Source organism: Argiope bruennichi, chromosome 9, assembly GCF_947563725.1.
Source record: "Argiope bruennichi chromosome 9, qqArgBrue1.1, whole genome shotgun sequence".
NCBI classification, from domain to species: domain Eukaryota; kingdom Metazoa; phylum Arthropoda; class Arachnida; order Araneae; family Araneidae; genus Argiope; species Argiope bruennichi.
Window position 1 is genome coordinate 106,626,732 of NC_079159.1, and position 19,709 is coordinate 106,646,440.

The window sequence follows — 19,709 nt, forward strand, 5'->3', positions numbered from 1 at the left end:
TTTATTTCGAATTTAATGCTCCGAAAATACAAAGCCATTTCTAATGAACAGATCATATTCTTTACATTTAGGATGAATGTTTGGTTTTGTATGAAACAATGAGCAAAATGATAGAACTATTTACAAAAAAACATTAGTAAATCATGATTTCTAACTCTGTCAGTTAATCATTCAAAAGTTTTGTTTATTGTAGTTACATTTTAATGAGAAATGGAAAAATATAAATAATAAGTACGTATTTTATGAAATTTTATAGCGAAATTTATCCAACATTCTAATTTAATATGATTAAATATACGAGTAACCTATTGCTTAATATGTAAAACAAATAAACGTTAAATAAAACCGTATATAGAAATAAGTAAAATAAAGTATATAGAAATAAGTAAAATAAAGTATATAGACATAAGTAAAATAAAGTATATAGACATAAGTAAAATAAAGTATATAGACATAAGTAAAATAAAGTATATAGAAATAAGTAAAATAAAGTATATAGACATAAGTAAAATGGTACTTAAAATAGAAAAATAAAAAAATATTTAAAATGAGAAAAAAAAATTAATGCAAATTCTTTTTTTCAGTTTCAAATTTCGCAGAATTTTATACTCTACAAATAAATTTCGACACAGTTTATACCTAACTAAAGGCTGCCAAAAGAATTTGACTTCTATTGAAATTTTTGCCCCCTCTTTTATCGATCATGTAAATATTGGTTATAGTGACACAGCTCAGAAGCTTAGTGCTTTGTAAATAAAAGCGTCGTGAAAATCCTAAATCTTTACTTCTCAACTTGGAACGAATATTTGCCTTGTGAATAAGTACACAATACAGATTTTAGGATACCTACAGAAACTCAAAAAGTATGAGACTTAACTTATAGTACATGCAAAGTTAATGCTTATATCAATTATCCCCTATTTTTATCTAATAAATATCTAATATATATATATATATATATATATTTACTGATATTCCACAACAACATTTGCCAAACGATTTTCGCCCATTGCCATAACATTGAAAATTACGTATATAACAATAAGTTATTATTTATATCATTTAATCGTATAGTTTGGCACTAATGAAATATTATTTTTATAAGCTGAATTATAGCAGAAAATGTAAAAATATTGCACGGGAAGCATTCTATTTAAAAATAAAGAGCTTTAATTTGAAAATAAGTTTAAGGTTACTAATATTATTAAGTGCAAATAAAAATATAAACAAGATGTCGGCAAATGGAATTTTTTACAAAAACAATTTGGGTCGAAATTCAAAAGCTATTGAAGAGTATAATTTCTAATAACATCATTGAAAAATCATATTATATGAAATAGAATTTAATTATAAAGTTAGGGAACATTATCAAATACAATAAATAAAATATTAAAAGCTCCAATAAAATGTAAGGTTATTAAAATGAAATCTCTCAAAAGTAGATCAAAATTACTCCAAACTAACATCTTAAACAAGAGTAGTTTCAAATTTTATAACATAAATTCCCTATTTTCCCAATTATAAAAATTTAGCCCTTACTGAATAGATAATTCTTTCAATTTTGTCTTAATTACTTACATATTCAATTACTAGTGATTAGTTCCAAATACAATTAAATGCGAATTAAATTAATCAAATTTCAAATGTGAAACCTTCATTCTTAGAATTTATATTTTCCTATATTATTTAACTCAAAAGCTTTATTTTTCTGCAAGATTAAGTGCTTAAATAATATTATTTTGTATTCAAATTTTGATTGTTATATTAAATTGAAATGCTGTCCTTTTCTAAAATTATATTTTCAATTAAAGTTAGATAAATCATTTTAACTTGAGTTCAAAGAAATTCGTTCATTTTTAGTATTTTAAATAATTTATAAATATTCATAGTGCTTTATGAATAAATTTCTCAACATCCATATTAAAAATCTCATCTAAACATTCAGAATATCATCCAAAAATTAGCAGGAGTAAAATAAACAGAAAGATCATAATTTCATAATTTTGCAAAAATTTCAAAGTGAAATAAAGTTGCATCTCTTTCCGGGAACTAATTACCCAATGTTTTAGTATACAAACTAATTATTAGGAATTTTACAATTATTTTTTAGATTCAATAAAAAGATTTGATTTGAAGACATTTTTGAAAACAAAAGAATTAACAAAGTGTAATTAAAACATTTTTTAATTTCAAAATTATTACCAAATTATTTTCGTAAGCTTAAAAGATTGGATGGAAACGAAGATACAACCAGTTTCATAGGAATCAGGAAATATCGAACCCAATTTCCTTATATACAGCTTTTGATTTCATTTTTTAATTTTTGTAAATAGCATATTGCGATATTGGCTGTACAAAAAAAAAAAAAAAAAAAAAAAAGGCATGTTTTATGTTTCTAGAGATAAAATTTTATGATCTTTTTTTTTTCGCTTTTTGAAATTTTCGCTTTTTTTAAAAAATTATGTATTTTTATGGTTTTAATTGAAAGGCATTTATTTAATAATTTTAAAACTTTCTTATAACTATTACTTTTAAGCAAGTTGGATTTTTTTCATTTAGATAGTGTAATGATATATTCAAAGGTATCACATTTGACAAAAAATTTAATTCCACGTTCCTTTTATATTTAAAATAAAGATTGAATAGGTAAAGAAGAAATATTTCAAATAAAAGAAATCTGCACTTGTTACACTCACTAAAAGTGTTTATAATTATCTATATTTTCTGTCAAAAACTTTAAATAAAATAGAAGCTTAGTAATAAGTTAAAGATTCAGAATTTTAGCAGGAAAATAGCCGAACTAACAATTGTAATACTTTTTATACAATATGGTGTTGTATAAAATTATTTATAGAGAATAAGAAGCATAGAATTTGTCGAATATTGTGGCTTTTTTGCAGTTTCTCGGTTTTAAAACCAGCGGTTCTCGAGTCTGAGATCTGATTCCAGGAAAAATTTATGCGATCGAATCTGTGTAGTTACATATTAAATCTATTTGTGTCGACTGCTTCACAGGTATCGTTGAGTGAAAAGCTGCAGATGGAGATGCAGATATTTCTGAGTAGATAAGGTACACTCATAGAAAAATTCATTGAGGAAAAAATGTGTAACGACTGCTTCCATTTTTCTAACTCCATTTTAAACTATCCTTTATGAACTAAAAACTCTTTTTTTAAGCCTGATTATTTTCGGAAATATAGAACTAGTGAATCATGCATATGAAAACTCGTAAGAGTTTACGAAAGCTCAGAAACATTTAATGAAACTGCATGATTATTCTTATATAGTATAAGGAAGTTAAAAATTCATAATCCTTTATGGAATTAAAAAAACAACTATAGTTAAGACAATAGTCAATAGTTATTCTTGAACAATCAAGAATAATTTCTCTTGCAATTATAAAATGCACATTCGTCTAAAGAAAATTATTTCACTTTCTTTTTCGATCTAGAAGAAAACTAATAATATTTTACAAATTTCTTAAAATTAATTTATAATCTTGAATAAATTCGAAGAAAATGTTAACGTTATTGTGTTAAATTTTGTAAAACTGTTTGCATCGAACTATTTGTAGCTATACATTTATGTATCATACATAATTTATATATATAACATTTTAAAATAAATAATATTAATAACACATAAGGGCAAAGGTTTCGATCCATGTAATGCTCAATATCTGCTGTATTATAGATAAATTAATGCAAAAAAGCTAATTTTATACTTTAAAATAATAAATTATGCTTAAATTAAATTAAAATAAAATTAATAAACACTTTTGTTATATTAAAAATGATTTATAATATAGCAAACTTATAAATTCTTAGTTAGAACAAAATTGCAATCAATTTTCAGAGCTTTCAGTCTGAAACACTTCACTTCTTTGCTCTTTTTAAATATTCTTTTTGAATCTTGTTTATTCTGTGTTTCAAGTTTAACCCTCCAAAGCCGAATGAAAATTCTTATTCTTGAATGCATTTTGATTATCTCTTCTGACAAGCTTCGAAAACTTTTCTTTAAGTTTTATAAAAAGATTTGCAATTACATTTTTCTCAGTAGATAGATGGATAGTGCTTTGCATTTCGAGAAAAAATCTGATTAAATTTTTAATCTAGACAAATCATTTGTCATTTAGAATGAGATGCCCACCTCTAGAAAAGATTTCAATGGAATTTTTTTCGAGGATTTGATTATGAGAATTTGATTGGATGGAATGACTAGGTATCCATCATTATTTCTGCATCTACGTGCAAAACTATTTCAATCCTTCAGTACTGAATCAGACGAAAAATCATCAGAAGACTGTTCTGAAAAATTAACGAAGACAGATCAGCCGAAAAAACTTCATTTGAAGTTATTTCTAGGACTTTGGACTTGTTGTATTATCCAATGAAATTTTAACATATGAGTAAGGAATTAAGCTGAAAGAAAAGTCTTATGATGCAGTTGCTAAATTAGAAATCAGAATATCATTAGCATTTTTCTCAAACAAAAACATTCGAATTCGGTGCTTTACTTTAGATGGAAATGGATCATTATAAAAGTGGCCAATTTCAGGAATTTTGGAAAGGAAATATTTATAGCTAATCTTAATTTGGATATTAAAATGAATTTAATATTAAAGGATTTTTAAAATCCTCATATGAGCCATGAAATGATGTAATTCATTAAAAAAATCTTTCTGGAAAAGTAAATAATTTGTCTTTTTCTTTTCGTTGTCTTTTATCTTTTCCCCATTTCCAAAAAAATTTGAAACATTAAAATTTCAAGAAATTTTTTTAATGTATTTATTATTGTTATATGATTCTCCAGATAATTTATATAATATCGAACTAAAGATCTGTCACTTTTGAAACCTCTAGCATTTAAAATGCCAAATGTGTCATTCATTAAAGATAAAATAATTTCCCATTTTATTTCGACACAAATATTAGATGGCTTTTATAAAATGATTGAAAAATTTAGGTTGCTTAAAGCAGTCTTTAACTGTGATGTCCTTGATTGGTATATAATGGATTTTCGGAAATAACTTAATTTCATTTAAATCCAACTTCAAAAATATTTCTATTTATTTTTTTTTGAAATTCTATTCCCATTCAAAATAAAAAAATTATCAAGAAAATGATTCCTCATTAATTTATAAAGATCTGAACATCGACAAACATCCAAATCTCTTTAAAAGAATAAAAAAGATTAGGTATGAATTTAGATACTTTCATCTTATTTCAAATTGAGCAATTCTTTCCACCTTGATACGAAACAGCAGCAAAAACTTTAAATACAGAATTTTCTATTGGAAGCCATTAATTTTGGATTGATTTAACAATTCTGCTATCACATGAACTCGAAATAAAAATTAATTATTTGTTTTTACGAGAAGAACAAACACTGAACCATCGAAATTTGAACATTCGAATAAAGGCCATCTTCTTGATCATAAGAAATCCTGCTATCTTATTTTGTTTCAAAACAGAAGACACGATTAGTTAACAAAAAGTCTTTTTATACTTGGCTCAACATTTACATTTCATAATCAAAATAATTTTGCAATATGGAAAAGAAACATAAAATGCATTATATAAAACTTCTATCGAATGAAGCAATTTTTTAAAAAAGAAACTCAGTTATAATATTAAACGTTAAATCTTTGAAAACGAAACAATAAATTTTTTTTTTATTAATTCAATAACCTGTAGAATATTAAACTATTTTAATAAAATCATTGACTAAAATTTGCCATAAAAATTAAGAACGAATTTTATAGTTTTAATATCGTTAAAATAATACCATATTTAATTAAAAAAATGAAGACTTTTCTTGATTTTCAAGTAATTCAAAGAATATCAATACTTATGAAGTCTTAATAGAGCAGGAAAATGATATTTCATAAATTTAATTTAAAAAGGGGATTTATCAAACGTTAAAATGATTCCAATCAGAATTTAGAATTATTGTAGTAATAAATATTAATATAAAAAGCAGATCAAGGCAAAATTTTGTAATAAGAATGGGATATTTTAAAAAATACTTACTTTCCTCAAAAGTTATGTCACATTCGAAATTTTTATTATGCTTGATTAAACTTCAAATCAAAGCAATTAATAATTAAAGAAACAGCAAGTTAAATCAATAATAGTTGATTTATGAATGTGTGGAATTCTTTCAAGAAAATTTATTTTTTTTTGTAAGTAATATTGTTTATTTTAATGGTATTATAGATTTAATTTATAAAAATACACAGATTTCCAATTGAAAATAAATTATACTATCTAGAAACAATACTCTGCAATATGCTATACAAAGTTAGCTCTTTTGGTCATATTCCAAATAGCTCTCTTTGGATTTTTTTTTCTTTTTCAATGCATTATACAAATATTTTTGAAAAAAAATCTGGGGAAAAAAGTTAATTTTGAATATTAACCATTATTTAAATTTGTAGTAAAAGTTGTATTTATTACAAGAGTATAATTATATCAGATCACCTTTTCTAACTTTTTTCGAATGATTCGTATAATTTTTGTAAAAACTAACCACGAATATTTTTTAATAAATAAGTTCATTTTTATTTGGAATTATATTTAAAAAAATACTTATCCCTAGAATTTTTGAAAGTAATCATTGCTGTTTTAAAAAAACTAAATAAACTTAGCAAACTTATTGAAAATGATTAGTTGATATCGATTTACTAATTGTATTAATAAAAAGGCATAATATAATTTTCTTTTTGTATTTAATTAATACTGCTAGAATATTAGCTAATGTGAAGAGTTTAAATTAGTTGATGTAACTTTAAACTAATTCAGCTTATTATTAGAAATTATTCCGTTATATATTTATATTTTTTAAAATCTGAGATGAAAATGTTTTAAATGAATGTAGAATTATGTTAGAATTTCATAAAATTAAATTAAAGTTTTTTTTTATAATTTGCTATTATTATTTACAGGCATTAGCATTTGCTTTAAGAATACCAAAAAAGTGTCTTTCTTTTGCAAAACTTTTATGTTAAAGTCTAAAATTTTATGGATTTGTTTTTTAGTTTTAATTTGCTCGGTAAGAGAATTCTATAAGGAAATTTCGTAACGGAAAATACAGAAAATGCTAAATACATAATTCACGTTATTATTATTATTATTATTACCTTTGTTTCCCGCCATTATAATGCAAAGCCTTGCATAATATTAATTGTGATAAAAATGTAAAATACCTTTAAAATCGTGATAATCACGAATGAGAGTACATATAATTAAGATAATTTATCAAGATAATTCGAATAAAAAAACTAAAATTTTTTAGTGATCGAAGTGGATTATAATATGGTAGATTAAAAACGAGTTTAATCGATTAATTGTTTCAGATATTTTGAACGTAATATGAAGTTCTATGAAGTGTTTTGAAAATTTGGTAATCTGTAATTCACTTAGCCAAATACAATAGTAGATAAACAAATTTATTCATGGGCGAACGAAAAGCCATTTCGAAAGAACTATTTCTAAGTGATAGAACCTTTAAATTAAAAATACTTTAACTACTTTTACATCACTTGATTTAAACATAAGGTCATGAGTATAAAAATATTTCTTTTATTTACACTTTGAGAAGAATTTAGGACGATTTCCCTTGGTGAATTTTGATTAATTCACATCTGTTCCTCTCGATTTTTATTCTATTCTTCATTACAATTTTAAATCGTCAGTAAAATAGTAATTAAAGAACATTATATACACATTAAGAATCTTGATTAAAGTTCTGCATATTTGTACAATGAATGATACTTTTATAATTCATTTTCAAAGCATATCAAACTCTTTTACTTGCATGCAAATGAGAAAAATGGTATATTGTATATAAACATCTTTTCGGAAGTTAGAAATAATATCGATTCTGAACAGCTGATAAACCGAAATAGATCATAAAAGTTAATAAAAATTTTCAAAAAAAGAATACTGAAACTATATAAATAACGTATTTCCGTACAAATTCTTTTTCTTTCACTTAATATGATTTTATTCCATAAATATCGAAATTTTTAGAAAAAAATCAAAAGATATAATGTTTTTAGAGAAAATAAATATAAAAATGCATTATTTTAAATAAAAAAATATGCTTTATATTTATTTTCCTATATGAATAAAGGAAAAAACCTGTATGTGTGTAAATATAAACCAGATCAAAATCTATCTGAATCGTGGATAGTTTTAACTGACATCATTCAGTAATTCGATTCTTGATAGTTTCTACATGTTTTCAACATCTCAAATTGAATCTTTTAATGATCACAAAATATCCGAATGTAGCTAATTTTTTTTCTTAATGTCTGTCATTACTAAACAGAAATAATCGACACATGAGCAATTTGAATGTGTTTTTCTAAGAATAGATACTCATAATTTCAGCTAATTATTTTGCTGTGATAATATTTTTAGGCTGACACATTATCGGTAAATCACACAATGCAAAACACTCAAAGGAGCAGAAAGTGTAACTCAAAGTTACTAACTTTGAGATGTAATTACTTCTTGAATAATAGATGCTCAACAAGAAGAGTTTTTCAACATCCCTATTAAATTTATAATTAATTAAAAAAAATTCGTTATTTTAGAGCGTTTTTCACAATATCGTTGAGGCATATTGCTAAACAAAAACCATTTTTATAACGACATTTAAATAAATAATTATTAAGCAAAAATTTTTATTTTCATGAAATTTTTTTTTTAATTTCACTATTTTTTTTTTTTTTTTTCTTATTCTGCGTCGTCTAATGCAATAGAGTTTCAGTATTCATACACTATTGAAATGCTATGAATCTCTTTAATTGTGAAATAGTCTTTCAAAATGCAAACTTCAATTCAGGAAATGGATGAACTTCGATTCAAGAAACTGTTTCAAAAATATTTAATTTTCAAAACTTTCTATCATATTTTTATTTCAAATTTGATGGATGCGTCTCCATTTTGTATCATTTTAGAATAATTTTATGAATTTGAAGAAACGATGGTGAAATTAAAATTATAAAAGGGCAGACGATAAAATAAATAATGCTTTTCTGTATGATATTGTTTTAGAGTGGCATTATTTCTGTAAATTGCGTGATGTAAAACTTTTAACTCGTAAAAAGTAAGACTGATGAATTAAGCGGAAAAACATCTATGATGTTTCGAATCTTTACTTATGAATTTATTTTGCTGATAACTCCATATCTATTGTTTCTAGCTCAATTAAGCTCAATTTTTTAAACTCTAATAATTTTTAAAGTCTTTTGTTGACGAATGATTCTTCTGAATTGTTATCAAAATCGAGAAGGCAGCAATGTATTTTAAAATTTCAATGTCAAATTGCCATTTTTAAAACAGTTTTTAAATTCAATGTGCATTATTAAAAACGTATACAGTATTTTTACATTGTACAAATGTTTAAGTAATAGCTACATAAATAATGGCCCATTGAACTTCCATGGAATGATTCCAATTCTAAGTATGGTGTGTACGCTAAAAATTTAATATGCGGTTGTTGTTGTTTTTTTGTTATTAATAATAAAAATGAGAGAAGACGTCTTCAGAACAGACCATTAACTTCCCTATATCTTTTTAGGCCAATAGAATGTAAATATTACAGACTCTTACAGAAATTTATGTGAATATGAATAATGTTGATTGAAAAAAGATATTTATCAAAAATAATTTAATTTAAAAAACTTATTTACAATATTTTAAAAATAAGAGTTATATATTGAAATTGAAAAAGAATTGCTATAAATATAAAACCTATCCCACTCAAAATATGCAGACAAAATATAATTATATTAAATTATATAAGCGAAATTAATTTAATTATTAACTTGAATTAAAAAATAGAAAATGGTGGAAAGGACTATACAGAGACTAAATTAGAATAAAGAAATTTTTATCTCCATTTTTATTCCTATTTATGCGTGAATGGACATAAAATTATTTTTAAAATATCATAATATGTTGATTTTCAAATTAATTTTTAGTTTGTGACGATATTACTGGTACTAAAGAAAATACGCCGTAGGCTATATGTATCGAATGAGTGTTACTGTATGCACAGGTTAAATACAACTCATAAGATTTATTATTAATTAAAATGCTTTTTAGCGATTTTCTATGATTGAAGACATATTTAATTTTGCGCTTGAGTTAACAGTATTGGTTCGCATTTTTATTAGAATAAAATGATAAAATATTCATCAAAATTTCTACTATGCTTTCGAACATTTTCCGATTAAAACAAATTTTCAAATTAACTATGAAAGAGATAATATTAGTTTTCTAATAAGATTTAATGCATGTAGCAAAGTTATAATTTCAAATAATTTTATAGAAGATACAATTACGATAATTATGATACCTAAATAATTATTTGTATTCTGAGATATTTAATAAATAATCAAAATAATATATTTGCTTGAGGGTGGGAACCGATATACATAAAAAAAAAACAGTTTATCATCTTGTCGGAACTGCATTGTAATAGTTTGAAGGAAATGGGTTAAAAATGATGAGAGTCCATTTTTGTAATCTCTGCATTTTCCTCCGATTTTGTTAAAGTACCAAAAACATTTTATAAACAATAATTTTAACAATATCTTAAAAAAAAACTTTTATAAACAATAATTATAAACAAAAACAATATCGTAGAAACATTCTATAAAAAGCTGAAAGGACATAATTTTTAATTTGTTTTGTTTTTCACGGTTTTTTTTTTTTTTTAAATTCCTATTTGATGGGAAAAATTACATGAATATGATATTTGCAATGAGTCTTTTTCTGTGTTTTTCTAAGTCGACTTTTTGTTAATATTTTTAGGATTTTAAATTTTTTCTTTTAGAGTAAAAATAAAAGAAAATTATTTTAGAATACTTTAAGTCCAGAAATGTAAGGCATTTTTGCAAGAAAAATCACCGTGTTAGGATGAATATGAATTTAATAAAATACAAAAAAATCTTAATCTTAAATTCTTTTTCTTAGAGAAAATGTATTAAATACAAAAAGGAATATATTAAAAAAGCTGTAACATGGGTTTTAAAAATATCTTTGAACTTTAAAGAATTTTATAGAATATTAAAATTCATATTTAAATCATTTTCTTAATTCTTTGTCATTCATTTTCTAACCTTAAAATGTAAAAGCTAAAAAGATTGGAATTTATTTCAGATAAAGACTTTCAAGAAAAAAAAGCAGCATAAAAATGAATACAAACTAAATTTTAAAATAACACAAAAATTTCTTCTTTAATTTTTGGCAGCATTCAAATTCACATGTTCTTCTGACCTCCTGACCCACTGTCCTGTGAATTCCAATTTCCCTACTCATTCGAGAACTTATGCACACACCGAAATGAAAACACCTTTGAAACACGTTAAAAAAATTCACACAATCCCGTAACAGAATACCCCCTAAATTTATATTTGTTCCCTGGCCCACGATACACCTCAATGTCAAAAGGTGAACTTACAATTCCAATGCAGGACGAAGATATTTAAAACAATCTTTAATTTTTTCTCCGAGGTCGTGCAACATCACTGAAATAAGATCTGTTCTAAGAGACAACAAAAATAAAAGCAGCGAATGCGAATCAAAAGGGAGAAGAAAAAAACGCAACCGCATGACTTACCTTCGACGGCTAAGTGCAGGGAAAATGATTTTTCCTAGGCGCTGTCCCTCCTGAACAGTTTTCGGACCCTTCAGCCGTTCGCTTTTGACCGTTTGCCACTGAATGTGAGAGGTTCTTCGGAGGTTTTAGCCTTTCGTTTCCGCGCATGCCCACTGCCTCCGCCCTGCATCCAAGCGGTTACCAAGACGACCGAATCAACATTCGGGAAAGGTTTTACTGGAAGATTGACTGATTGCCCAAACGTGGTTACAGCTACCGGACGATACGGTTCCCGCACGGGCCGGTCCGGATTTCGAATTTCTATTTTCATGACAGCAATATATCTGTTCCAACTAACATAAAAATTGGTCCTAAATTGGGTTCCATACTTTCTATTTAAAGCAAAATTCCTTTTAAAAGTGGTTGGTTCAACCCTATATACATAATTTAAACGCATAAGAGATTAGTCTTTACTTGCTAACGTTCTGTCTATAGAACATTTGCATTTCATGTTTGTGACTAAACCAATTAGATTTTTTTTTTACAATTCAATATGTTTTCAAACTCCTGAATAGTTTTTAGGAAGCCTGTTCTGGTCATTAGTAAGATTTTGAATCCAGGATGTCATCATTTGGAAGATTTTCTTCCTTTTCATTTATTTTTAAAACAGTGCTAAATAAATGGAAAATTTTTTCTATATATTTTACTATATTTTAGAAGTATATATATATATATATATATATATATATATATATATATATATATATATATATATATATATATATATATATATGAAGATTTTTAAAAGGGGACAACTCCTACTATAATTCATACAAAAAAACCGAACAACAAGATATCCAGTTAATGGCATTTTACTCCGTAGTGATCTTCTTAACCTTGTTATTTTCAACTGCATTTAAAAGTTTTTTATTAAAATTTTTGCATTAAGTCTAGGAAATCATACTTATTTGAATTGTGTCATAATTAATTTACGTCATTATCTTTAAAAAACAATTTATTAAGAAATAATGTATACAATGTAGAAAAAATAATATTACATACATAATGTAGTAAACACATCTACAATGTTTTGCTTTGTTAAAATAGCGATAATCGGAATTAACCCTCTGAAATTAAATAGGATTGTTTTTGGTTAATTCTTTTATGAATTAATTCTACGTTGGTTTAAAAAAACGAAAGAGACGATGTTCTCATTGAAATTCATTCATAATATAAGAAAACATCTTTTATTTTATTATCTTAACACATTAATGTTTGAATGCTTGGAATCAATTTTTTTTTAAATTATCTCTTTAGATTTGTCTATTTATATTTTAAACTGTCGATTCTCAACAAGATGGAAGATTAATTGATTTTAATACGTTTTTCAAGAAAAATTACTAACAAAAAAATGAATAAAGAAATGCAGAGTAAAATGCCAATCTGAAGCTAAAGAACTTATTAAAAAAATAAACATTTCTTTATTCTTCTTCGTTCTCTTTTCCTTACATTAAACGACAATGATTAAATAAATTTAATACTAAAAATAATTATTATCATTAGTAAAAATTTAATTAACTGTTAAAAACAAATTTAATTAAATTACTATTAAGACAAGCAAATCATTAAGAGTTTTTAATTTGGGAAACAAAATGAAGAGAAAAAGATATTCCATTTTATTAAGAGAGAAACAGAAAGAAATCAAATTATGTTCCTATTTCCTGTTTGTACTAGATTTTAAACACAAAACAAATAAACAATACTAAATCAAATGCTGAAAATCTTATACGTAGTCATTCATTTTCATCTTGATCAAATCAGCAGCAAATTTCCAATTAGGCAGATTAGGCAGCTGCCTAAAGCCGCTATAGCTAAAGGATACCGCAAATAAATCTAATAAAAAGATGATATTATCCTGGTTCTCAAATAATTACATTTATAGAAAAATAAAACTCGTACGAGTCTTAAAACTTTCAAATTATTGTAAAATTTTGTCAAATATATATGATAAAGTTTCCCTCTGTTTTCATTACGTTTATTTATTTATTATTATAGTATTTAAAAACAGCCAGAGTCTACTTATAAAAAAATATCATACGCAAACAGGGATGGATTCTGTGTAGTCACGAACATAATAACTATGCAAGTAAAAACATATGCATTGCTCAAAGATATCAAAATAAAAAAAAATTAACTTAAAATAGATAATATGCATGTTGGTCAAGATTCATGTTGAAATGTCAATGTAAATTGACCAGATTATTAAAAGAATGATTTCATAATATGCACTAAATAGGGATGCAAAATTCCTAAATTCAACACTGTATTATCTATAAATCTTTTACTTATTTCCGGTAATTTTGAAATAAAATTGACTCATTCATTTAAAAACAGTATGAAGTTTTGTTATGACTTTTACATACAATGTTGGATTTCCAATTAATTATTTCATAAAACGTAGTAATTTATTTTCTGAATTCATTTTCATCAGTTTATTTTTAATAATGTAATGAAATATCTTCTCAGAATTTGTAAAGCAATATGGATATGCAAGATTTAAAATTATCTCAACACTGTTAAAAAAAAAAAAAAAAACTTTTGTGACATGGCTCTCATATTGCAATATTCATATTTGATTTATTGCAGCAATAAATTATGTCTCCGTTTCCCTTTCTTGTATATTTTACAACACAGACCGTTTCAAGTTGTGCTTCGTCGCATAATAAAGATAATCGAAAATTCATTTTGTATTAATTAACTCTGACCCAATGATATATAAGATTTGATTCAGATGTACAATTCTGCTGTCAAAGTGACATACCAAATTTCATGTCTCTAGATTGTTGCATATTTGGTGTTCATAAACACACTAAAAGACACACTAGCAGACAATTCAAAATTATTCAAAGTATACAATTTGGTGTGTAACGATCATGTACTACAATCACTCATCTAACTTGTTGCCATTTTGAAGTAACGAGTTCATATATCACTAAATAACACGTCAAAACATTGATGGATTAAAAATTAAAAATTGATACTTCTTTATGATGCGAAATTACGAACACATAAACAATGTTGAAGACTACCGCTAATTTCATCTAGAATTTAATAGAATTCTTCATTTTTTTTTCATATTTAAATCAGCATACCAGATTTCATTGTTCTAGTTCTTTGCATTTTTCAAGTTATCGCGTATTCAAACAGATGAATTTCCAACCATGTTTTATTCAAAGTTATAAAATCTTCCGAAAATATTGATTTTTAATTCTTTTATGGAAATCTTATTCTTACTCAAGAAAAATTTTGATTTTTTTTTTTTGACGATTATTGTATTTTCTCTTACTACACGTCATAAATAATAAATGAAAATCTAATATGGAATAATTTATTTAGTATTAACGGGAAATTAATAGCCAATAACTTTTCTTGATTAAATAAGACCATTATTTTTTGTCTGGTAAACTTCAATCTCCATCAAGTGAAAAATAATGAAAGCTCAAAGTATAATATTGAACGGTCTACTATTATTTATATCATCCTATTGATTTAAATAGCATCCATTAATCTGAGTTTAAACTAAAAATTATAAATAGAAATCCTTACTTAGTCAAGAGTGATTCGGATTAAATGTCAAAAATTAGATGTTGAAAAACAAGAATGATGTGAAAAAACTCTGTTATTTTAATTCCGTATATGAGAAAAATAAACTATTATGAGATAAAGTAAAGAAATGTAATCTCGTTTCTTAGAAATTATTCCCCAAAGTACTATTATTTAGCGTTGGAAGACATTAGATAGAACGATGTTATATTAAATAATGCGATATTTTAGATAAAATGTGTATTTCAAAGGTTTATTTAATCATTACAAAAGTCATTCTGTGCTTCTTACCGTTTTCGGGTCTAATTTTTCTAAACTTTTTTCAGTCGTGTAGTTTCAATAATTATTTCTTTCTGGAACCAGTTGCTAATATTAGAAATAGAAATATATTGTGATCATCTCTCCTCAAGTTTTTAAATAAAGTAATTGTGCCTCATAAATTTATTTGTCTCTGTCATTTTTAACGAATTTTTACTAAACGGTGCTTTGTATAAAGTTTTAAATAAAACTGAAGAAATGTAAACCTTTCAGATTTGATTAATCTATCTCATTCAACACTAGTAATAAAAATGAATGGATTAGCTCCAAATATGATGGATTGTTATATCTATTCAAGATTCTAATTAAAAATTAAGTGACATTTTTTGGCATTTTCCCCTTATTATAACGTTCTATTATAACCCCCAAAATTATTATAATAGAAAACTTGTTTTTACTACAGTTTAAAATTAAAAAAAAAAAATAATGATATCAATCTAATTGCCCGGCAAATTTTTTCAGGACAATTCTTTTTTGAATTTAGCTTTAAATCGTTTTCATTGTTTCTTAAAATATTTAATCATGTGATTTTTTTTTCACTTTTGAAAGTTAAGAAAGAATAATTCTGTTTAATAGCTGTATGATTCGCATAGGAAATGAGAATATAAAATTGCTATAGTCCCGAAAACGTTAGATGAACTGATAGTTACGTCTTTAATAGCACTTTGATGTCATGAAACTAGAATACATTAGTTGATGATGATTAGTTAGGATGAGATGCTTCCGGCATGGTGGTTGGATCTCGCCACCCTGGAGGGTACACAAATATGTGGGGGATCTGACTCCTTCCATCGATGACGGGACGTACTTCCTTCGGGAAAAGTTGTACCGTGACCGGTGATGGCCCTTAGGACTCAACCACAGTTCCCGACAGTGTTGCTGTTGTGGCGGCAGAGTCATTCAGATTTCTTTACCCGTGTCGGCGGTCCGGTCATTCAGCCTTATGGTTTAAATCCGTGTGCCTTCGTGGCGTGTCGGAGAGTCAGTTGGTTGACTTACACAATGAATAGAGTAAGTATAAGGCTATCAAAATAACACAATTTCACTCTTTGCTGACCTGTCAATATCTGAAATTTATTTCTTGAAGGAATCATAAACATCAAGCTACGCATAAGACATTTAATTGATAGTAAATAAATCAGTATTTCCTGCGAATCAATCGACTCCCAAAGGTGGCTAGTTAAACTCTTCTTTGTTGGGGGGAATTATGTCTCTTCGTGGACAAGATCAATCAAAAACTCTTTTTGATAGACTGGTGAAATTAAATATGCGATCTTTGCGCCAAAGTTATATGTTTTTGTCAAATGTTGCATTCCCGTATCCATTCACATGCATTCCAAGTATCCACTTGGCGCAGTTTAGCCAAGGTTGGCTCTTGCGCCACTAAAACTCGTAACCAACCAACCAACCAACCAAGTATCCACTCACATTTTTTGTGTTCCATACTTCTTGTATCCTTTCATAGGAAGTATGTCTATCTGTCTGAGAGCAAGTGGATACGATAACTACAAAACATATTAAATGTGTAAAATTTGATGCACAGTTTTAACATCTAAAGTATAGATGTGTATTAAACTGTCAACTATTGAGAGGACGATCGTCTTTTAATCTGTACATCTGCATGCATGTAAAAGCGATAACTCAAAAATGCAATGATTTAGATAGATAAAATTTGGTGAATGATCTTGTTACTAGAATTGTAGCTTGGTGTATCAAATATACGCTTAAATTTATAGGGGGAAAAGGCACTGAAAATGCCTACTGGCTTCTTTGTTTATATTACGAACCACTAAACGCTCATGAACGAGGATATGGAAAAAAATCTGATTACTCTTGACGGTTACAACTTATCCAAGTCTTCAATTTTATTGCAGGAGAAAGATGGGATAATGGAGAGTATGCATCTCAAGGTTATTTTTTTCGCATAAATATTAATAAACAATGCATAATAAAAGTGTTAAGGTATTTTATATATATTATTATATTAAGGTATATATTAATATATATTATTATTAAGGTATATATTAAGGCAAGCTCTTAGGTAATATATTTTTTTATCTTCATTCAGTTCTTATGTCAATTACCATTTAATTTTAGTACAAGTGGAGGATGAAAGACCTTCGAGTCTAATGCTTTATTGCCTCTCAAGACCCCGCCTCCCTCGAACTTCCACCCCTATTGACCAGTACTAGGGAGTTTCCTATCTCTTTGTGGAAACCCATGCTCTAATTTCGTGGCAACTCTGCATCTGTTTTGGATTGTCATAATGTACGGGGTAATTAAGAAATAAATAAAAGTCAACAGCTTTTATTTTATTTAAATCCACCTATTAAGTATCAATTGCTGATGGCTATGTAATTTCAATGTCATACGTGCAAAAGTAAAATGTATTTAAAATTAGGCATCTAAGGAATGATAACTGAAACTAAATAAATGTATTTCGTAAAACATAAAAAACAATTCATTACTTTTAATGTAAAGTATTCAAAACCATAGTCGGCTAAAACTTAATTTTTAATTAAAATAAAAATATCATTACCACTAAATGAGTTTAACAGCTAGCGACTTCTCAAAATAACTAACTTGTAACAAATTATTTTGTTAACTACCAGAACCCATTTTTTTCTGCATTTATAAATGTTTTAATGAATGATACATTTTAATAAATGTAGCGAATAGCATTTCGGAGGCGAATGAAGTAATTTGAAAAAAATAATATTTTCATTCGATAGGAAGGGCAGCACGAAAGATAAAATAGTACTTTTTAAACATATATACGCATAGTTTTTGATTAATAATAAAAAACTAATTAATCTCCACAAAACTGTCATTAATATCCAACTTTTGTTTCAAAATATTTTGCAAACATGAAAAATAGTTTCTAGCAATTGAATTTGGTTTAAGCTTTAAAAAAAATCACTTTTTGTTTTTTGTTTTTATTTTTTTCTAATAGAGTTACTGACATAGTTATTCGACCATTTAGGCACCTCAATCGGTAAGGAGAAGTAAGATGGTACTCTGAAATATGATCGATATTTAAAGAATTCTTTTACCAAATTAGAGAAAATAATGCTGTTTTGTTTATTTTTCACAAGAAATTCTGTATCTGTAAAGATCTCATAATACATCGGTGGAACTCAAAATAGAAATACAATAGTGATACAAATACAACATGATATATCCATTGTTTTGTGGCCGTATTGTTTGATTGTATTATCTGAGAAGATAAATTATAATCCTGGTAGAGATCCCATTAGTTAGGCACGTTGTAAACTAATGTTATCTGTAATGGTACTAATGATAAACTGTGAGGCTTGAATTTCTCTCAGTTCATAACTCTCTATTGCCATATATCATGGAGGACGTTTCAGTTTTGCATAAAGTGCTGCAATATGTCCTGAATTCGAAAATTAAAGCTGCTATGGAAATGCAAAGAGAGGAATACCTAATTTGTCTTCTTAATTCTGTTAAATTTCATCTTCATTCATTACTATATAATGTAGAAAAATTAAACAAAATTAAATCGACTTCTTCATGATGTATTTTGAATATTAAGAATATAATTATAGTCAAATATTTCTCATACCCATAAGAATTTTCTTTAGAATTTTCACAAGTCATAATTTTAATGACTTGGGATTCTTAAAAGGGAATTATCTTCAGATTTTCATTTTTCAATTTTCCGTCAATTTTTAAGATTTAACATCCAAATAACGACATATTCTACCCTGAAGTTTAAACAGAATGTAATAAGTAAATTTCATATCATATTGTTACGGATCTGTGATGCTGTTTCCCAGCATAGTTGGTTCCATCATCAGAAAGACCGTTTTACAGTCATCTGTATTGGACGGGGTCCGGGTGTTGCGTCGGAAATTCCAGAGCTTGGCGACAAACTTGGCGACCATTTGGCGACTTGGCGACGAATTTAGCGACTTTGGCGCCAAAATAGATTATACCCGAAATATTGAGAATTTTCAAGATCCGTTCATTAGGAACCGAGATACGCCTCGAACGTTCCTGGTTGGTTGAGAGGCTTCTAGCCCCGCCTCCTGAGACCTATAAAAGGAGGCAGTCTGCAGCTGCCAGAGTAGAGTAGTCGGATTCGACGGTGAAGAACGAGTCTTCCAGAAATTAGCAGAGAAGCGACGGAGTCAAGCTAGTGTTGAACT

General features: G+C 26.5%; 1 protein-coding gene across 1 annotated transcript in view; it reads right to left on the reverse strand.

The window, feature by feature from the left end:
- LOC129984432 (protein NDRG3-like) overlaps positions 1-11,770 on the reverse strand; it is a 107,083-nt gene extending 95,313 nt beyond the window's left edge. Inside the window, exon 1 of the mRNA XM_056094311.1 lies at positions 11,638-11,770. The gene's annotated coding sequence lies outside the window, so the exon portion shown is untranslated. The remainder of the gene's footprint in view (positions 1-11,637) is intronic.
- Positions 11,771-19,709: the final 7,939 nt, after the last annotated feature.